This window comes from Ranitomeya variabilis, chromosome 8, assembly GCF_051348905.1.
Source record: "Ranitomeya variabilis isolate aRanVar5 chromosome 8, aRanVar5.hap1, whole genome shotgun sequence".
Classification (NCBI taxonomy): domain Eukaryota; kingdom Metazoa; phylum Chordata; class Amphibia; order Anura; family Dendrobatidae; genus Ranitomeya; species Ranitomeya variabilis.
In genome coordinates this window covers 37,906,393-37,927,891 of record NC_135239.1, presented here as the reverse complement: position 1 = coordinate 37,927,891, position 21,499 = coordinate 37,906,393, and the positions used below count along the sequence as shown (strand labels likewise).

Sequence of the window (21,499 nt, the reverse complement as noted above, 5' to 3'; positions counted from 1 at the left end):
CTCTAAGAATTTTATTAATTCAGAAGAGCGTCAGTGGTGTGGTATAATATTTCGCCTCCTGGTGTGCTAACCATACGCCTTCGGGTTGGGGTATATGGTGGCAGATCCATGTCGCCGGCACAGTCTACCACTCGTCATGTTGCACACCACAAAACATCAAGACCAAGTCACATAATAAATGCTTCTGAAAGCAATATAAAGCAGGCACGAGGCTCTCAGGGAAAGGTTTGCTCAGATTTAAAGCCGCTGAATAAGGTTCTGCACCATCTATGAGAATCTTTCATAAGTTCTTTGAAAATCCATCAGTATTTCTGTAGCTCCAAGTTCCTCTGCTGAAAGCTGTATTCTCCTCGTCCTAAAAAACAAAGTTGATTCCAGCTCCACAGAGATGCCTTGAATAAAATTGAATCCTTTATTGATGCATATTTAAAAGACAAGGGTTGTCATGCTCTCCATAATGTACGGGAAACGAGCTACGCGTTTCGATCTGTTACAGATCTTTTTCAGAGCTACACAAACACAGACATATCAACATTTTAAAGGTGCTACCAACCAATCAACATGAAGTACAAAGACATGTGACTTAAGGTCCTTCTAATACAATACGAAAAAACAAACAAATTTCTTAAAAACAACAATGTATTACTATAAAAATTCATTGCAATATAAATATACACAAAAAAAAATATAGAAACGAAAAATATATAAACAGCTCATACTGTGATGTTAGTAATGATACATTAACTCGTTACGTTTATTAAGACCGGCTGGAAACCGGGTATTTAAATGATAAATCCAAAAGGCTTCACGTGTGAGAAGACAACGTTTGAAATTCCCACCTCGCTGAGGCTTGTTAACACGTTCAATGCCATATGCCAGAAAATATTTAGTACTGCAAGCATGTTGAGTGATAAAATGTCTGGATGCAGCCGAAACTGATCGAGAAGAATTACCTGCATTTTCTATGTCATATAAATGTTCATTGATCCGTACTTTTAGCTTGCGTGATGTACAACCAACATATGACAATTGACACATAGTACAATCAATTTTATATATCACAAAAATAGTATTGCAATTAATGTATTGTTTAATAATAAAGTTTTGTGATCTATCAGAATTAGTGAATGACTTGTTAACTGACGTGTGGGCGCACATTTTGCATCTATTACTGCCGCATTTATAGAACCCATTATAATTCAACCATGTTTTACTTATGTTTTTATCTGAACGGAACATACTCGGAGAAATTCTATTGCCTATAGTGGCAGCCCTTCTAGGAATTACATTAATGCCCGTGTCAAGAATTCTCGCCAGACTTGAATCCTCATAAAGAATGGGTAAAAATTTATTAATAAGGTTCTTAATTTTACTAAACTGAGGACTAAATTGAAAACAAATAAAAGGTTTTTTATTTCTATCTTTATTGGTTGAATTTGAAACAGCTTCATTTGTACTACTTGGTGTAATTAGATCGTGACGATCTCTATGATCAACAATTTTGCGAGCCCTATTTAGCATCCAATATGGATAGCTACGACGTTTTAATTTATTGGCTGCCATTTCAATTTCATCTCTTAATACTAAATTGTCACTGCAATTTCTCTTGACTCTAACAAACTCCCCAACCGGTATGGACTGAATGGTATGTGAAGGGTGTCCACTTTGAGCATGTAAAATAGAGTTACCGCTAAGAGATTTATGGTGGGTTTTTGTCTCTATAACATGACCAGCACTACCAATTAAATTTAAATCCAAAAAATTAATTTCATTCTGATTAAATCTATGAGTAAACCGTAGATTATAATCATTCAAATTCAAATAATTAATGAAATCGGGTATGGCAGATACATCGGCAGACCAAATGATGAGTAAATCGTCGATGTATCTGCCATACCATTGAATGTGAGAAAGAAAAGGATTGGAAGCAGAAAAAATATGATTATGCTCCCAAAATGCCATAACTAAATTAGCCAGAGAGGGTGAAAATTTGGCCCCCATGGCCACACCTGTTTTCTGTAAATAATAACGAGAATCAAATGTGAAAAAATTATGAGTCATAAGAAAAAAAGTGACCTGTAAAATATATTGTTTTAGATCCACAGAATAATTACTAAAACTGTCCAACTGAAACTGTAAAGCGTGCATGGCCACACAATGTGGAATACATGAGTACAGTGAAACCACATCGCAGCAAAGCCACGTATATTTCGCTGACCATTTTTTATCAGAAAAAATTCCCAAGATTTCCCGTGAGTCCTTGACATACCCAGGGATTTTACTTACAAGAGGTTGCAATAGGGAATCGACCCATTCACAGAGATGCTCATTAGCTGAGCCAATACCAGAAACTATTGGTCTTAAAGGGGGAATCCCATTACCTTTATGTACTTTTGGTAAACCATGTATGATGGGGCACACAGGATCTTGTACAGTTAAATAATCCGATTGTTTTTTAGTTATAACCCCCAAACTAACACCCTCTTCGATTATTTTGATTGTTTTACTTTTAAATTCCATGGATGGATTGCCTCTTAGTTCAATATAGGTGGATGAATCAGATAACAGTTCCATTAGTTTGAGATGATAATCAGTTACATTAAGGACAACCACTAAACCACCTTTGTCAGACATTTTGACTATAATGTCTTTCATGTCCTGTAACTGATGTAAAGCCTGCCATTGTTTCCCCGAAAAATTATTATCAGATTTAGATCTATTAAGGGTTACACTTTGATCCAAATTACGCAGTTCTCGCTCCATCACCTCTTGAAATCTGTCCATACATTCAGATCTGGACTGGATGGGATAGAAATTGGGGTTTTTTGTTGAAAAATTATGAGATTGGTTAATTGTCATTACATTTGAATGGCTCTCATTATACAAAGATTGTAAAGAAACCAAAGAGACCTGATCAAAAAAATCCATTCCATGAAATTCATTAGTTTGGGAAGAAAACTCCTGTTGTTGTTGTTCAACATCTGCTTCATTATCCACATTAGTCAAAAAATGTTTTTTAACTGTTAAATTACGGATGAACTTGTTAATATCCAAAAGGGTGGCAAATAAATCAAATTTCTGGCTAGGGACAAAATTCAAACCAAGGGATAGAACCGCAAGTTGATCATTAGTTAAGACTCTGGATGATAAATTCAAAACATTGTCATTATTATTCACTTGAACATGCGTCTCCTGTTGCGCGTTGTAACCCCTTGATTTTCCACGATGTTTTCTGCCCCCACGCCTTTGGCGTTTTTTGAATGCCGAAAAAACTTTTTCTTTCCGCCCACACCTGCATCATTAGCAGATACATCTGATAAACTATGGTTGTTATCCGAAGAATCTGGATCGGAAGATGTAAAATTCACGTGCATTTTTGCTGCCGTTTGTCTGAAGTGAGACTGGTTTCTTTTCAAAATAGATCTGGGAGTTCTATTTATATTCTCCCATTGCCCCCATTCGTAGACTTTGTTAGTGGCATAGTCATTCAAGTCTCTGGTAAACTTTCTCTTTTTTCTCTCCATAATGTCATCCTCTAATATAGAAATATTTTCATGCATTTTCTCAACAAGAGAATCAAACTGAGACAAGTCCTTATATTGTACTAATAGCGCATTAACATCTTCCATTTGTTTCTGTATTTCATTCAATTTCATGTCCTCATATTTGACAATAAGCCTCATTAAATTCAAAGAGCAATTGCTCAAAACATTATTCCATTCCTCCTGAAATTCCAATGAGAAAATAGTAGTAGGAATCTTCTTAATACGTAATCCCCGTGGGATCATATCCTTTGCCAAGTAATTGTTCATAGTAGTTTGATCCCACCAAACTTTTGTCTCCTGTAATAGGAGTTTTTCCAAATTGTTCACATTATCCTGTAAATCAGGTGCGGTTTTGGGATCTGCACCATCTTGTGAAAACACACGTGCTGCCTTCTGGGATCTATCACGAGATAGGATGGTAGCCATAGAATTGTAAATCCAAATACTGTGCAAACAATCCCGTAAATATTTTCAAATATATATATATAGAGTCAATTTGAATTTAAAATATGGGAGCAATGTTCGGGAGCAACGGCAAACGGTATCGTGAACAATAAGAGAAAAAAAAAAAGGGGGGCCAGCTCACCAGACAACCATTGATGGGTGCACGGAAACTCCACGCCGATCCACGTGGTGAAATGTAACAAAAAAACAAAGTTGATTCCAGCTCCACAGAGATGCCTTGAATAAAATTGAATCCTTTATTGATGCATATTTAAAAGACAAGGGTTGTCATGCTCTCCATAATGTACGGGAAACGAGCTACGCGTTTCGATCTGTTACAGATCTTTAACAGATCGAAACGCGTAGCTCGTTTCCCGTACATTATGGAGAGCATGACAACCCTTGTCTTTTAAATATGCATCAATAAAGGATTCAATTTTATTCAAGGCATCTCTGTGGAGCTGGAATCAACTTTGTTTTTTTGTTACATTTCACCACGTGGATCGGCGTGGAGTTTCCGTGCACCCATCAATGGTTGTCTGGTGAGCTGGCCCCCCTTTTTTTTTTTCTCTTATTGTTCACGATACCGTTTGCCGTTGCTCCCGAACATTGCTCCCATATTTTAAATTCAAATTGACTCTATATATATATATTTGAAAATATTTACGGGATTGTTTGCACAGTATTTGGATTTACAATTCTATGGCTACCATCCTATCTCGTGATAGATCCCAGAAGGCAGCACGTGTGTTTTCACAAGATGGTGCAGATCCCAAAACCGCACCTGATTTACAGGATAATGTGAACAATTTGGAAAAACTCCTATTACAGGAGACAAAAGTTTGGTGGGATCAAACTACTATGAACAATTACTTGGCAAAGGATATGATCCCACGGGGATTACGTATTAAGAAGATTCCTACTACTATTTTCTCATTGGAATTTCAGGAGGAATGGAATAATGTTTTGAGCAATTGCTCTTTGAATTTAATGAGGCTTATTGTCAAATATGAGGACATGAAATTGAATGAAATACAGAAACAAATGGAAGATGTTAATGCGCTATTAGTACAATATAAGGACTTGTCTCAGTTTGATTCTCTTGTTGAGAAAATGCATGAAAATATTTCTATATTAGAGGATGACATTATGGAGAGAAAAAAGAGAAAGTTTACCAGAGACTTGAATGACTATGCCACTAACAAAGTCTACGAATGGGGGCAATGGGAGAATATAAATAGAACTCCCAGATCTATTTTGAAAAGAAACCAGTCTCACTTCAGACAAACGGCAGCAAAAATGCACGTGAATTTTACATCTTCCGATCCAGATTCTTCGGATAACAACCATAGTTTATCAGATGTATCTGCTAATGATGCAGGTGTGGGCGGAAAGAAAAAGTTTTTTCGGCATTCAAAAAACGCCAAAGGCGTGGGGGCAGAAAACATCGTGGAAAATCAAGGGGTTACAACGCGCAACAGGAGACGCATGTTCAAGTGAATAATAATGACAATGTTTTGAATTTATCATCCAGAGTCTTAACTAATGATCAACTTGCGGTTCTATCCCTTGGTTTGAATTTTGTCCCTAGCCAGAAATTTGATTTATTTGCCACCCTTTTGGATATTAACAAGTTCATCCGTAATTTAACAGTTAAAAAACATTTTTTGACTAATGTGGATAATGAAGCAGATGTTGAACAACAACAACAGGAGTTTTCTTCCCAAACTAATGAATTTCATGGAATGGATTTTTTTGATCAGGTCTCTTTGGTTTCTTTACAATCTTTGTATAATGAGAGCCATTCAAATGTAATGACAATTAACCAATCTCATAATTTTTCAACAAAAAACCCCAATTTCTATCCCATCCAGTCCAGATCTGAATGTATGGACAGATTTCAAGAGGTGATGGAGCGAGAACTGCGTAATTTGGATCAAAGTGTAACCCTTAATAGATCTAAATCTGATAATAATTTTTCGGGGAAACAATGGCAGGCTTTACATCAGTTACAGGACATGAAAGACATTATAGTCAAAATGTCTGACAAAGGTGGTTTAGTGGTTGTCCTTAATGTAACTGATTATCATCTCAAACTAATGGAACTGTTATCTGATTCATCCACCTATATTGAACTAAGAGGCAATCCATCCATGGAATTTAAAAGTAAAACAATCAAAATAATCGAAGAGGGTGTTAGTTTGGGGGTTATAACTAAAAAACAATCGGATTATTTAACTGTACAAGATCCTGTGTGCCCCATCATACATGGTTTACCAAAAGTACATAAAGGTAATGGGATTCCCCCTTTAAGACCAATAGTTTCTGGTATTGGCTCAGCTAATGAGCATCTCTGTGAATGGGTCGATTCCCTATTGCAACCTCTTGTAAGTAAAATCCCTGGGTATGTCAAGGACTCACGGGAAATCTTGGGAATTTTTTCTGATAAAAAATGGTCAGCGAAATATACGTGGCTTTGCTGCGATGTGGTTTCACTGTACTCATGTATTCCACATTGTGTGGCCATGCACGCTTTACAGTTTCAGTTGGACAGTTTTAGTAATTATTCTGTGGATCTAAAACAATATATTTTACAGGTCACTTTTTTTCTTATGACTCATAATTTTTTCACATTTGATTCTCGTTATTATTTACAGAAAACAGGTGTGGCCATGGGGGCCAAATTTTCACCCTCTCTGGCTAATTTAGTTATGGCATTTTGGGAGCATAATCATATTTTTTCTGCTTCCAATCCTTTTCTTTCTCACATTCAATGGTATGGCAGATACATCGACGATTTACTCATCATTTGGTCTGCCGATGTATCTGCCATACCCGATTTCATTAATTATTTGAATTTGAATGATTATAATCTACGGTTTACTCATAGATTTAATCAGAATGAAATTAATTTTTTGGATTTAAATTTAATTGGTAGTGCTGGTCATGTTATAGAGACAAAAACCCACCATAAATCTCTTAGCGGTAACTCTATTTTACATGCTCAAAGTGGACACCCTTCACATACCATTCAGTCCATACCGGTTGGGGAGTTTGTTAGAGTCAAGAGAAATTGCAGTGACAATTTAGTATTAAGAGATGAAATTGAAATGGCAGCCAATAAATTAAAACGTCGTAGCTATCCATATTGGATGCTAAATAGGGCTCGCAAAATTGTTGATCATAGAGATCGTCACGATCTAATTACACCAAGTAGTACAAATGAAGCTGTTTCAAATTCAACCAATAAAGATAGAAATAAAAAACCTTTTATTTGTTTTCAATTTAGTCCTCAGTTTAGTAAAATTAAGAACCTTATTAATAAATTTTTACCCATTCTTTATGAGGATTCAAGTCTGGCGAGAATTCTTGACACGGGCATTAATGTAATTCCTAGAAGGGCTGCCACTATAGGCAATAGAATTTCTCCGAGTATGTTCCGTTCAGATAAAAACATAAGTAAAACATGGTTGAATTATAATGGGTTCTATAAATGCGGCAGTAATAGATGCAAAATGTGCGCCCACACGTCAGTTAACAAGTCATTCACTAATTCTGATAGATCACAAAACTTTATTATTAAACAATACATTAATTGCAATACTATTTTTGTGATATATAAAATTGATTGTACTATGTGTCAATTGTCATATGTTGGTTGTACATCACGCAAGCTAAAAGTACGGATCAATGAACATTTATATGACATAGAAAATGCAGGTAATTCTTCTCGATCAGTTTCGGCTGCATCCAGACATTTTATCACTCAACATGCTTGCAGTACTAAATATTTTCTGGCATATGGCATTGAACGTGTTAACAAGCCTCAGCGAGGTGGGAATTTCAAACGTTGTCTTCTCACACGTGAAGCCTTTTGGATTTATCATTTAAATACCCGGTTTCCAGCCGGTCTTAATAAACGTAACGAGTTAATGTATCATTACTAACATCACAGTATGAGCTGTTTATATATTTTTCGTTTCTATATTTTTTTTGTGTATATTTATATTGCAATGAATTTTTATAGTAATACATTGTTGTTTTTAAGAAATTTGTTTGTTTTTTCGTATTGTATTAGAAGGACCTTAAGTCACATGTCTTTGTACTTCATGTTGATTGGTTGGTAGCACCTTTAAAATGTTGATATGTCTGTGTTTGTGTAGCTCTGAAAAAGATCTGTAACAGATCGAAACGCGTAGCTCGTTTCCCGTACATTATGGAGAGCATGACAACCCTTGTCTTTTAAATATGCATCAATAAAGGATTCAATTTTATTCAAGGCATCTCTGTGGAGCTGGAATCAACTTTGTTTTTTTGTTACATTTCACCACGTGGATCGGCGTGGAGTTTCCGTGCACCCATCAATGGTTGTCTGGTGAGCTGGCCCCCCCTTTTTTTTTTTTTCTCTTATTGTTCTCCTCGTCCTAGTCCACCTCGCCGCTGAACCTCGGTAAATGCATAACTGATTCCATTGTGTCTAGAAAAAGATATTATTTTGCCGTCATGTTCTTCCTTGACCTTGGGTATATTCTTACCGCAATGTCTTGTATCAATAGAAGAGTTCAAAGAGCTCGGTTAAACAAATGCAATGAGAATCGTGAAACCTGCGAACGCCGTTCCTGCCGCTGTGTAGAATTTAGATCAGTTTTGGGTAATGGTTGCAGAGAGAAGCTCACCAGTTCTTGTTTTGTATGATTGTTTTTTTTTTTTTTTTTTTTCTGGCTCCGATGCTTCCAAAGGCTTTTCTTAAAACAATGCAAAAAGGTGTTCGTTCACAGAGGCGAATATGACTCTGCATATTAATTTCTTCTCCGGCCCTCGTACTCGTTAGGATAAAGCCCAGCAAATTGCCGGCTGTTTGTCTGAAAAGAGAGTTCATTACTGCAGATGAGGCAATTGAGATGGGGAGGAAGAAGAGGGAGGGAGGGTGCAATGCAACTACTACAAGTGCGAAAGAAGTAATATCAGAGCTGCAATCAACCAAGAGATCCAGATAAGGAAACCACAAGCAGAAAATTGGCTTTAGGTAAAGGTTAATGTGACTGAGGGCTGGGAGAGGGATCTTGTAAAGGCATTATTTAAGGAATTAGGGCCGTTTTAACATGCAGAAAAAGTGGTTATGGGGAAAAGTGAGACACTCAGGTGCAGACAGATCTACAGCAAGAGGTTCCCTTGTGGTTTTACAGTTAAAGGCATATTTTGACTTTCTGTCTAAATCTAATAGCCAAAGCCATTTGTGCAAGCTTCTGCCTGAATGTTCCCTTTGGGCGTCAACTTCTTTCTGCAGTCCCAAAAGGACAGGAAGACACAAATCTCATCACTTCTGTCCCTTAAAGAGTATGTTAGTTCTGGTTGCTTGGGGAGCAGTCACCCTTCCTTAAGTGACAGTTCTGTTCAGGAGCTCCGTCCTTCTACAACACTTTAATGATCTGTCAGTGGTGGTTCTGAATCTACATGGTTATCACTAGATTTGCATTTAGAGATAAATTACTTTGAGCAATCACATGCCCCAGGAAAGTGAGAGCCTTGATTAGAACTTCTCTGAAAACTGACTGATGAGAGCCCTGTCGGGAGCTGAGACTGGGGGAGATGAGCAGCTAACTTCTATATAGAAATCAATGGGCTGGAGACAGGAGGCTGGGATGTTAGGAGCTAACTCCTCGCCTGGAAAGTATGCACTCTCTGCTAGGCTTTTGTGGCCGAGCTCTTTGAAAACTAGCTTTATACTATGTAAGAAAAAAGCTCTCAATGCAGGAGAATGACTGAAAGCAGATTAAAAAAAAAAAAGTCAGTTGCAAATGTGCTTACTTTTATGCCATCTAACTGAAGCAATCTAATAATGTGACAATACCCCTTTTAAGGGCAATAAGCCATCAGATGTGGGGTAACCGTTTATTGCCTCTCGCTATTGAGAGCACATACATACTAACCCAAATGTGTATGAGGGTGAAAGTATCAGGAGGAATACTTGAAAGCTGAATGGGTATATGGATAGCTTTAATGGGTAGCCTACGTTGCAAAACATCTCCATTAAATATGAGGACTAAAATAATCCATTTGGGGGTCTCCTTTTGAGTTTGCTTTATGGGTCTCCTCCGCTCAATTCTCTCCTTGTATATAAGGAGATGAGTTATGTTCTTATGTGCTCCATATTTCATAAAAAAAACTCTTGATTAATTAGGAGTGATCTTCCGAGTAATCCGGTGAGAGCGGGGTCACACTTCCATCATTCATCTTATTCTTCACTGGTTAAACTTTTCACCTTCCTCCTTTCCCCACCCCTTCATTCCGTAAAGGAAGAAAAAGGCAAAATACATCTCACTCCGATCTAAGTGAAAGCACAGTAAAGCGCTGCACGTCTGCGGGAAATGCTATCTTAGGCGGCTGGGTTTGTAAAGCCCCTTTAAAGTTAATTTATAGCAAAACAGGCAACAGGGAAATAAGAGGTGATTTATTAGTAATCAGCGTTGTGGTACCCAGCAGGGATATCTGCGCATACAGCCGGCTAGCGGCTGACATTTACAGAAGAACAGAGTCTGCAGACTTGTGTTTCTGCTCTGGCAGAGTCTCTATAACCCCGACACATGCAGGTATCGGGATCTCACGCTGTATAATGTTACCTTCCATCTAGGTGAAGATGAGCTGTTTATGTGAATGTCAAAATTACGCCACCGCTCTATTAGTAGAAGCCATCGTATGACCCCGACAGATTGTGTTGTTCTTTCACTGGCGGAAAAGTAATGTGCTGAAATATAATTTTCATATCAATTCACGCTTTACTATTTATATAGATCTTTTCTATGGCTGAAGTGGAATTACCCCCTTAAATTGGCTGTCTGCTTTCTAAAGACTTGGTTTGGGTTAAAATGGCAAAATGAGCGCAAACATGTTGGTATTTGTAGACATGGCTGCAATAGTGACATCACATCTCCAACACATGACCACTGCAGCCAATCACTACCCTCGGCAGTCTACCTGTACATGACCGCTGAGCTCAGTGATTGACTGCAGCGGTAATGTGCTATAGACTTGACATCAAGAAAGCAGCATTTTAAAGCAAATCAAGCCTTTGGAGGATTTGTTTTATGAAAGCAGACGACCCCTTTCATTAACATCCAAAAGAGGTTTGGTTTGACTACCCTTGAAGAAACATTTTTGGCTTTATTTAAGGTCACGTAGGTCTCTTTATTAGACTGGCTACCATTGTGATTACCCCTTTAGGGCTTATTATAGCCGCTGCCTTTTTCTGCGTTTGTTATGGCTGCTATTCCCATAGCCTCTTGGCCTGAACCAGTAGCCTGATAAGCATTCACTTTGGGTCGGGAGAGCCATGATTGGTCAGTACGTCCGCTATATGGTCGTGTGAATATGGCCTTACATGCACCATCAGGCCAAGGTAAACCATACACACGTCCAGCTAGCATGAATGGCTGCCGGACCATTACGGAAATTGTAAAGTTACTGAGCTGAACCCGAACTGCACGCAGATTTCCGCCTCGCTTGTTGATATTACGTTGGTACGCAGCAGAAGTGCTCCAAGTCTAATTATTTGTTTTGTCCCTATGAATATGTCTGCGATACTCTGCAAGGAAGCCAGGACCGCGGCACGACTATTCTGTGCCTCCTTGACTGAGTCGGTGAATCTGCCAGTAAACAAGTCATCCCGGTGCTGATGAATGTGATGTATGTAGCACACTGACATCCTAATGATCAGCGCCGCTCCCGACACCCAAGGACACAGCGACTTATATCATGTATAGAACAATAATGTTACTGAAAAAGGGGAGAAAGAAATAAGTTTGGCACGGACTGTTTCTGATTTGTATGGCTAGTGTAAACAGGTGCACAACATTTCTTGAAATATCTTGTATTTGCTCGGTAGGCTGTGCTGTGATGGAAATATTGCCAGACCTGATGGCGGCACTGTCTGTAAGAACCTCAATTTGTTGTAGATGGTGCATACTGTGGTTTGGTTGGAAGAACTGGAGTAAGTCCAAAACATTGCATTACTCTCAACTTTTTGTTGTGGACAGGATCTAGCCGCTGTTTTCCTGAATCGGACATTGGTCTTCTTTCGTTCTAGCGCCTCACCATTCCTGCGATATGGCCCCTTCTGTCCTGTAGCTGTACTTGATCTTGCTAGCCAAGTGGGTGTGGTCATAAAATATATGGGAGGTGTCTTGCAGACCATGCCTAGTTGACTAACAAGACTAGATTTATATGAGCGGAAGAGGGGGCCATATCTCAGGAATGGCGAGGAGCAGGACCAGAAGAAAAATGACGGATTCGGGAGAACAGTGACATTTACATCGGGTAAAACAAAATTACATATTAATGGCAAGCGACAGGTCCTCCTTACATTTCCATCTGGCCATAGTACAGACCATTCATTTTTCTTTTTAGTTTATATTTTACGTGTTTGAAATGAAGTGTAAGCTCTTGCTAAACCGACACTTGAACGCCAGTAATTGCACGACATTTTCATAGAAAAGCTTTTACGGCAGCAAATCTCCTCCCGATTGTTTTACTATAGTTTCCATTTTACTTTCTGCAGTCCCTTCTATACATGTAAATAGAATAAATCATTCCTACACCATGGTTCATTACGCAGAGATCAAAATCCCACTGCGCTCACACCGTACCTATTTAATACATGTAGGAAAATCCATACGAGTGGCGTGTGCTGATAATTGCTGGGCTGCTGGTTTTTCATGCAGCCCAGAACATTAAGCCGATAATTGCAATTGGGGCTATTAAGAAAAGATCATCACATCTGTTTTCAGCAAATGTTCTGTAGCTGCAAGGTAGTTGAACATCACGGTGTGACGGGCGCGAGCTTCTAGTTTGGCCAGAATGTGCTCATTTCAAAAAACGGGACACCATGCACGATGTGTCTGAGAGCAATTTCTCTGAAAATGAGAACGTTATCTGCAGTTAGAAGTCCCGAGAAAAGTCTTATTTTTCAGCTCCTTTAATATAATGTTCAGCAATTTCTTAGAGCTATATTATGTGGAAGTGGTTGACGTTGCTTCATCTGGACTCCACAGATTGGTTTTGAACCAATCACCTATAGCTTGTGGCACAAACCTGGCAGAAGGTGTTTCTTTTCCCTGCACTGCCTCCGCAGGGGATATAAAGCATTACAGCACCACGATTGAAAACTGTTGTTGAAGTTATCTGTCCTGGCTTATAAACGGTGACTCTGCTTTTAGCTATGAATGTCATTTTTTTGTGCAAACAGGGTTTCTGTGCCAGGAAATGACTTTTTTTTTTTTTTTTTTTATCTTCTGAAGATGATTCTGCGTGAATCACTGCATAAGTAGACAGATGAATTGTCCTACCTAAGGAAGCTGAGAGACAACCCATTGGTGGCTTTAGTCATGGCCAGAAAAGTACCTGACCACTTGTGCATTAGAAAGGGGTTGAAAATGCCAGACAAAATAACTTTGTGTATTGATTAAGAAAAGGTGAAGGATTGGGATTCACTGGTGTCGTAACGGGTCAATCAGGTTTCCATTGAAATTATTGTATCCAACAGAAAACGAACATTCATTTAGTGGAAAAATACTTCAAAATGTAGAATCATTAATAGTTTATTTTTTATCGATTAATAAAAAGGGGAATGAACAATAATGAAATCTGAATTGTATCAATAAGTTGTTCAAAGTTTTTGAAGGACCTCAGCGGGGAGAATGCTCCAAACATCTTGGAGAAGTAACCACAGATCTTCTGTGGATGTCGCTTCTGAAAATCCTTTTTTCAACTTGGAAAAAGTCTCAGTTGATGAATTAGACTAATGTATCTGAAATGGCTAGACCAAGTGAAAAAAAACAAACAAAACGGGCGAGAACAAATAAAATAGAATTGGAAAAAGGTGCAAATAAAATAATGAATTGGGCGCTAACAAAAAAGGCATAAATAGAAAAAAAAAACTAGTCAAAACACAAATCCAAAAGCAGTGAATGTTGAGCAAAGTGCCTTCAGTTACATCCTAGTATTTCAGACTTTGGCTCATCAATCCAGAGCACCTGCTGCCATTTTTCTGCACCCCAGGTCCTATGTTTGTGCATCGCTGATTTATACTTTATTCTTACCCTGTCGCTTTGCATTTTAATTGATAAAATATACTATTAACGCATTCTATTTCTGAAGGCATTATTACTTTGCCCTTTTTTACCCACACCTGCCTAAAATGTTTGCACAGGGAGTGAAGAGTAAAGGTCATTAAACATCTGAAAGTTTAAATCTCAGATTTTGATTTTCTCATTGCAATTGCTATTTCTTACATTATTTCTGGGCCCAGCTATATATCTGAAAATCCAAAGCAGCTTGATAACATTTTATATACCAAAGATCTATTTATATAATTGCCTTGTAATGTTTTAATTTCCTGTTCTGTCCAGATGTCACCGTATCCCAGAATTCCAAGTGGAGGAAGTTCACCGACCGCCATATTGGGACACCCAAGTGATGGTTGTCTCAATATGGAAACCTGCTGGTACCAACCTATTGCAGAACACTGTCGCACCACACACACAAACTGTATACGCCGTACGCAGCCTCTTGTGCGGTGTCACCAGCAGAACACCATCGCGAACACGCCGCCACCAGGATCAACCGAATGATTCACTGACCGCCGCCATCTTTGTACAGGAGGAGCGCATTCTCAGTTTTAATATGACCGCCGCTGTCTGCACAAAGACAGCGGCGGTCTGATTTACTGCGCATGCGCGAATTACGTACAGGTACAGTGAATCTTTCGGCTGATCCCGGTGGCAGATGTGCAGTGTGTCTACAGGCAGAGGAAGCTGGTCACATTAAACTGGTTTTCCCGGGAATGAAAGTTAATTTTTAAAATTGACTGTCTGACTGTGTATGGAGCATACCGCATCTCCTGGGCAGGGGAGGAAGCAACAGACAATACTGACATTACAGAAGGGGATCACAGTGGATTCATTTTGTGAAGTAAAATATTTCACTGATGGTTTTAAAAAAATATATATTTTTCCTCACAAAATGTATCCTCTGCGATCTCCTGCTGTAATGTCAGTATTGTCTTTTGCTTCCTCCCCTGCCCAGGAGATGTGATATGTTCGGTATACGGTCAGACACAGACAATTTTTAAAATGAACTTTTGTTGTTGGGAAAACCCCTTTAAAAAGCCAATATCAACGCCAACATGGCTCCTCCTAAAAAGTACACCAGTGACAATGAAAGGAAAGCGGCAAAGTTACAATGTCGAAGACAACAAAGGGTAAATGAGACTCTTGAAGAGCAACAGCATCGCTGGGACACAAACAATGCATATAAGTGTAGGCGTCAAGCACGAGTCCCCTAATGCAAAAGTCATTCGATTATCACAGGATGCTTTAGGCATCAACAGCGCCGCATGCCTGCCCCCCCATCGTGACATTGCCGCTCTCCCAATGCGATAACATCGGGCATTCATCTAGTATATTCATGTTTTTCACATATGCAGCTGTGTCAGAGTATATGATGTCTAGACATTATGGTATATCAAAATTCATCTATATTACAGAAAGTTAAGTAGGTATAGACAACCATATGTGGTTTTATCAAGACCTGCAACTGTATGGTCTTAGACTGCACATCGAACAAAAGAGGTTCACAATGATCAACAAATGTTGGCACAGTTGGTCAACTTGCTTTTGAACAGTGACGCAGAGAACACAGAATTCTTATGAGGAAGAAGTTAGTTTGAACTCTTGGGCCTAGTTATTTTGGGTATTACTGATACCATATTTGTTGATGCCTACAAAGTGTTGAAAGAAAACACGGTTCAGAAGCGGACACGGTCTCGGGCTGTTGGTAAACGGACACGGTCTCGGGCTGTTGGTAAACGGACACGGTCTCGGGCTGTTGGTAAACGGACACGGTCTCGGGCTGTTGGTAAACGGACACGGTCTCGGGCTGTTGGTAAACGGACACGGTCTCGGGCTGTTGGTAAACGGACACGGTCTCGGGCTGTTGGTAAACGGACACGGTCTCGGGCTGTTGGTAAACGGACACGGTCTCGGGCTGTTGGTAAACGGACACGGTCTCGGGCTGGTGGTAAACGGACACTGTCTCGGGCTGGTGGTAAACGGACACGGTCTCGGGCTGGTGGTAAACGGACACGGTCTCGGGCTGGTGGTAAACGGACACGGTCTCGGGCTGGTGGTACACGGACACGGTCTCGGGCTGGTGGTACACGGACACGGTCTCGGGCTGGTGGTAAACGGGCACGGGCTGGTGGTAAACGGACACGGTCTCGGGCTGGTGGTAAACGGACACGGTCTCGGGCTGGTGGTAAACGGACACGGTCTCGGGCTGGTGGTAAACGGACACGGTCTCGGGCTGGTGGTAAACGGGCACGGTCTCGGGCTGGTGGTAAACGGACACGGTCTCGGGCTGGTGGTAAACGGGCACGGGCTGGTGGTAAACGGACACGGTCTCGGGCTGGTGGTAAACGGACACGGTCTCGGGCTGGTGGTAAACGGACACGGTCTCGGGCTGGTGGTAAACGGACACGGTCTCGGGCTGGTGGTAAACGGACACGGTCTCGGGCTGGTGGTAAACGGGCACGGGCTGGTGGTAAACGGACACGGTCTCGGGCTGGTGGTAAACGGACACGGTCTCGGGCTGGTGGTAAACGGACACGGTCTCGGGCTGGTGGTAAACGGACACGGTCTCGGGCTGGTGGTAAACGGACACGGTCTCGGGCTGGTGGTAAACGGACACGGTCTCGGGCTGGTGGTAAACGGACACGGTCTCGGGCTGGTGGTAAACGGACACGGTCTCGGGCTGGTGGTAAGCGGACACGGTCTCGGGCTGGTGGTTTACTTGCCTTCAGAGACATGTACCATCAGGAAGCTGAACACAATGTACACACCTCATTTCGCTTCCCTGATAGTAATACACTGATAGTCTGAACATGCCATAATGTCTCCTGTTGGATGAAATGCATATTTTTGCAGAGAATTCGCTCTTCATCTGTAATATTTGGTTATTTTATAGCCGCTAATGCTATCCATTTAGTTAAGTACAATTTCCAGTCTTCCTCTGCTTTACATCTCTCCTTATAAGCCATAATGATCAGCATTTAGCTCATCATTTCTTTGGAAGTAGCGAAGAGCCAGACATGAGCCTTGACAGCCTGTAATAGCTGTTTTCGGTCCGTCTCTACTTTTCCCTGGATGGGAACATTTATAATTATCTAATGGCATATATAATTTACCTGTCCTGTATTTAGTTTGGCCCGTCGTCCGAGTCCTTCATTTTACGATATTGGGGCACATTAGTGTAAGGCAGCATATTGGTAATTGCATTACGTTCTCCTGACTACAGGACTGGGAAGTGGTTAACGCAGCCTTTTTCCCGCTCTCTCCCTCTCTGACGGGTATTGAAGGTTGCTGAAGTGCCGTTGTCCATCTTTTTTATGGCTGGCACCTGGAGAGTGTGAGTTACGGCGTCTCCAAGAGCTTGCCGTAATTTATTTATCAGAATTACACAAGACAACAGGAGAAGCCACAGAGATACAATGTTAAATATGTGCTTTGGCATGAAGGTGGCTGAGCAGGACATGGTCAGAACTTGACATCCTGGTCTGAATAGATATATATTGCTAAGTGATGTGGGACAAAGCAATGTACAACGTTAAGGCACGTCTTGGCATTAGAGCTGGAGAAGATAAAATGCATTGGCAGCACAGCAAGCTTTTACATCACATATAGAGCATCCAAGTCAATGGGGATGTGTTGTTAAGGATGTTCTTTGGCAGAATAAGCAACATTAAGGTGGCTAAAGAGCTATTCCAAGCACCTTCACACCGTTCAGAATGGATGGGGAAGCGCGTGTGACTGGAGCAACCTTAATGAATCACCATAATAATTCCTAATAACCGGTGTGAGGAGCAGTGTAAAATCTAGAGGTCCTTTCAAGTTCACTTAGGCAGTAAATAAATACAATATAGGAGTTGCTGTAAGCCTAGATATTTCATGGTGCTGTACCTACTCTTTACACTTCCTTCAGACCCGCTACTGCTGATGTGGAGACTTTGTTGGACTTAGGAACAGGGTAGGCGTCCGTTTTCTACTGTCGATGAAATTGACTTCTCCTGTGGAAACTTCAATCACAGTGACACAACTTTTCGCAGATGTTCTGACGTGACATTCGTTGAGCTACATGTCTTTTAGTGGCGCACATAAATGGTCATTCCCATCTTCGCACGGTATCACCTATACACAATCCACCGTTTGGACCTCCACCATTGCCAAGAGCGGGGTCACACAATTTGTGTTGGATTAGGCGGCGGCCAAGTTTAGCACTAGGCTACCTCTGACTGCCCCTATAGACAATGGATGGAGGAGCGTTGTACTTGCTCATCCACCACGAACACCTATCCACTGGTGAAATTGGATTTGTTATAACCAACTTACATACAAATTTATGTAATTAAGTTATTAGGAAATGTAACAATTCTAACTTCTTAAGTGACTTTCCACCCAGACAATTAAATGGGGGATATACTATACATTTGTAAGCTATAGTTTCCCCTCCTGGTGACCTCAATTTGCTTCTTCGGCTGAGACCGGCTTTCCAATTGTCTTCCAACCAAGTTAGCCTCCGCAGTGGCTTAGGAAGCATCGGTAAGTCTGAATCACGTCTCCACAGGATAGGCAGGGGCGGACATATCATTGAAAGACCCATATACTGTTCTTGCACTGGGGCCCTCTTCAGTCTGTGTCCACCACTGGAGAAAGGTGTAGGTCAGACGTACACTGTACTTCCCTTGCCACTGCAGTAGCCATGTTGGATGCAGGAGTAACCGGAACGAATACCCCGGGGCAGGAGGCAGCAGGCGTTTCCATGTGGGCTATGTGTGAATGTCTTACAGCCACACACGATACGTGGCAAAACGTGGTAGAGCAGTTTGTGGAAGCCGAGTGACTCCTCGTGTGCAGGTGCAGTGTCTGCCCGCGGTACGAGGCTTCCTATAGTAATGTCCTGGAGATCTCTGTCTGGTTCTGTAGAGCGTGCAGAGCCGGATCGTTCCCCTCCAGACACCACCTTCGCTGATACATTTATGTAGTTTGAGAGCAGCACAGATCAATGCGCAAACAAGAAGTAAACGACGTATATTGTGTTGAACCTAATGGCACATTACTAATGACTGGTTTCAGGGTTTTTTATTTTTTATTTATTTTCCTACTTTTTATTCAACTATTATTGTGCGTGTTCTCTGCGAGTTGTGTATTATGCCCAGCAGAAGTGAGCCGTACCATTAGCGATCCACAAGTGCATTTCTCTACTTTTGTATTACGGCAGTGCTGTGGTGGTTTGGTTGTTTTTTTTACATAGCCAGACATACGAGATGTTTTTGAAGCGATGTGGAAAAATATGTGGCGCATAGGGCAAGATGCAGTTGGAAAATACTGGCGGGATGCATGGGTGTGATTTTTTTTTTTTTTTTTCTTTCTTTCTTTGGTCTGTTAAAAATAGCTAGTGGTCTTTGCATGCATGTGGAGGGGTGTCAGAAGGAGAGCTCCGTACGTGGTACACCTTGCATTTCAATGTTCGTTCACATATTATCCACCCTCGGACTTCATTGTTAGTAATTGTGCATCACAAATCAGGTGAATGTAACATGGAGATAAAATGTACACGGGTAATGTTCAATTCACTGAACATCAACTCCTCAAAATCAGACTTTGCTTTTGAACGTGAACAGGAAAAGGCAAAAAACCTCTTGAAACAAGGAACAAACAAGTGTAAATAAATAATAAATCCTGGTTCTTTTAAAGGCCCCGTCTCACTAAGCGATTTACCAACGATCACGACCAGCGATATGACCTGGCCGTGATCGTTGGTAAGTCGCTGTGTGGTCGCTGGGGAGCTGTCACACAGACAGCTCTCTCCAGCGACCAACGATCAGGGGAACGACTTCGGCATCGTTTAAACTGTCTTCAACGATGCCGAAGTCCCCCTGCAGCACCCGGGTAACCAGGGTAAACATCGGGTTACTAAGCGCAGGGCCGCGCTTAGTAACCCGATGTTTACCCTGGTTACCAAAAAAAACAAACACTACATACTCGCCTTTCGGTGTCCAGGTCCCTTGCCGTCCGCTTCCTGCTCTGACTGAGTGCCGCCGTACAGTGAGAAGTGAGAGCAGCAGTGACGTCACCGCTGCGCTCTGCTCTCAGTGTACGGCGGCTCAGTCAGAGCAGGAAGCAGACGGCAAGGGACCTGGACACCGAAAGGCGAGTATGTAGTGTTTGTTTTTTTTGGTAACCAGGGTAAACATCGGGTTACTAAGCGCGGCCCTGCGCTTAGTAACCCGATGTTTACCCTGGTTACCAGTGAAGACATCGCTGGATCGGTGTCACACACACCGATTCAGCGATGTCAGCGGGGCCTCAACGACCAAAAAAAGGTCCAGGCCATTCCGACACGACCAGCGATCTCGCAGCAGGGGCCTGATCGCTGGTACGTGTCACACATAGCGAGATCGCTATGGAGGTCGCTGTTGCGTCACAAAACTTGTGACTCAGCAGCGATCTCGCTAGCGATCTCGCTATGTGAGACGGGGCCTTAAGAGTTAAAAAATCCAGTCTGTACAAATTATTTTCTTTTCTTATCTCTTTCCTTGTTCTCTTACCTCCAGTCACTCATCTATAATCAAATTGAGAAATTTGATTTGTGTTAAGTATGTCGAAGATGAAAAACGATTAGTACTATGCAGGAAGGCGGTTATCAAGTTATAAAAATCTTTAGTTTTGCATGGTTTTCTTTGTCCTTGAGGGATTTCAGCTTTTCACACCGCAGGGGATCATTATTCCATTATTTCACCGACATATCATCCATGGTAACCACCATCCCCGTTATTTCTCCAGCTCAATAAGTATACAGAGCTTATACTAGTTTTGGTGAGTGTATGGTGGAGATATATATTTTATTTCTTGCCATCAGTTTCCTGATGGCTTCTGACACCTTCTTTAGGTCTCATGCAGACGTCCGTTTTTCATAGATCCAACTCGTACCTATTATAGTTCATTAGGCTAGTCACCTGTCCACTCATTTTTGCAGACTGAGTGGTCCTCACAAAATCACGGAAACCAGTTCTGTTTTGATCCAGAGTCACGGATTAAACTCACAAGTGCAATTATTACATGAAATATTTGGACAGCCCTCGGATGCCATTTGTCTGGTATCCGTTTTTCAGACTTTGATAGGAGAAGCTTTCAGAAACCTCCATAAAAACTAATGAAACTCTGATGGAAAAAAAAAAGATCAAACAGTAAAGAAAATCAGATCAAAAATACTGATGAAATTCAGAACATTTTTTGCCCACGTGAAAAATCATTGACGTCTGATGCGCTAAGAGCCACACACCACGGCTCTAGAGAAACAAATGGACGTCTGCGGTCGGGCTGTGATTGAATAGAATATACATTATTAAAAGTTAATAACCACAAGCGGCATTAACAACTTGCTTTATTGGAATTACGGCT

General features: G+C 41.0%; 1 protein-coding gene and 1 non-coding gene across 2 annotated transcripts in view; both read left to right on the top strand.

Moving 5' to 3' along the window:
* Positions 1-21,499, top strand: part of COP1 (COP1 E3 ubiquitin ligase) — a 189,457-nt gene that overhangs the window by 145,911 nt on the left and 22,047 nt on the right. The window lies entirely within an intron of this gene.
* LOC143788988 (small Cajal body-specific RNA 3) lies at positions 18,923-19,056 on the top strand. Its single transcript, XR_013218804.1, has one exon.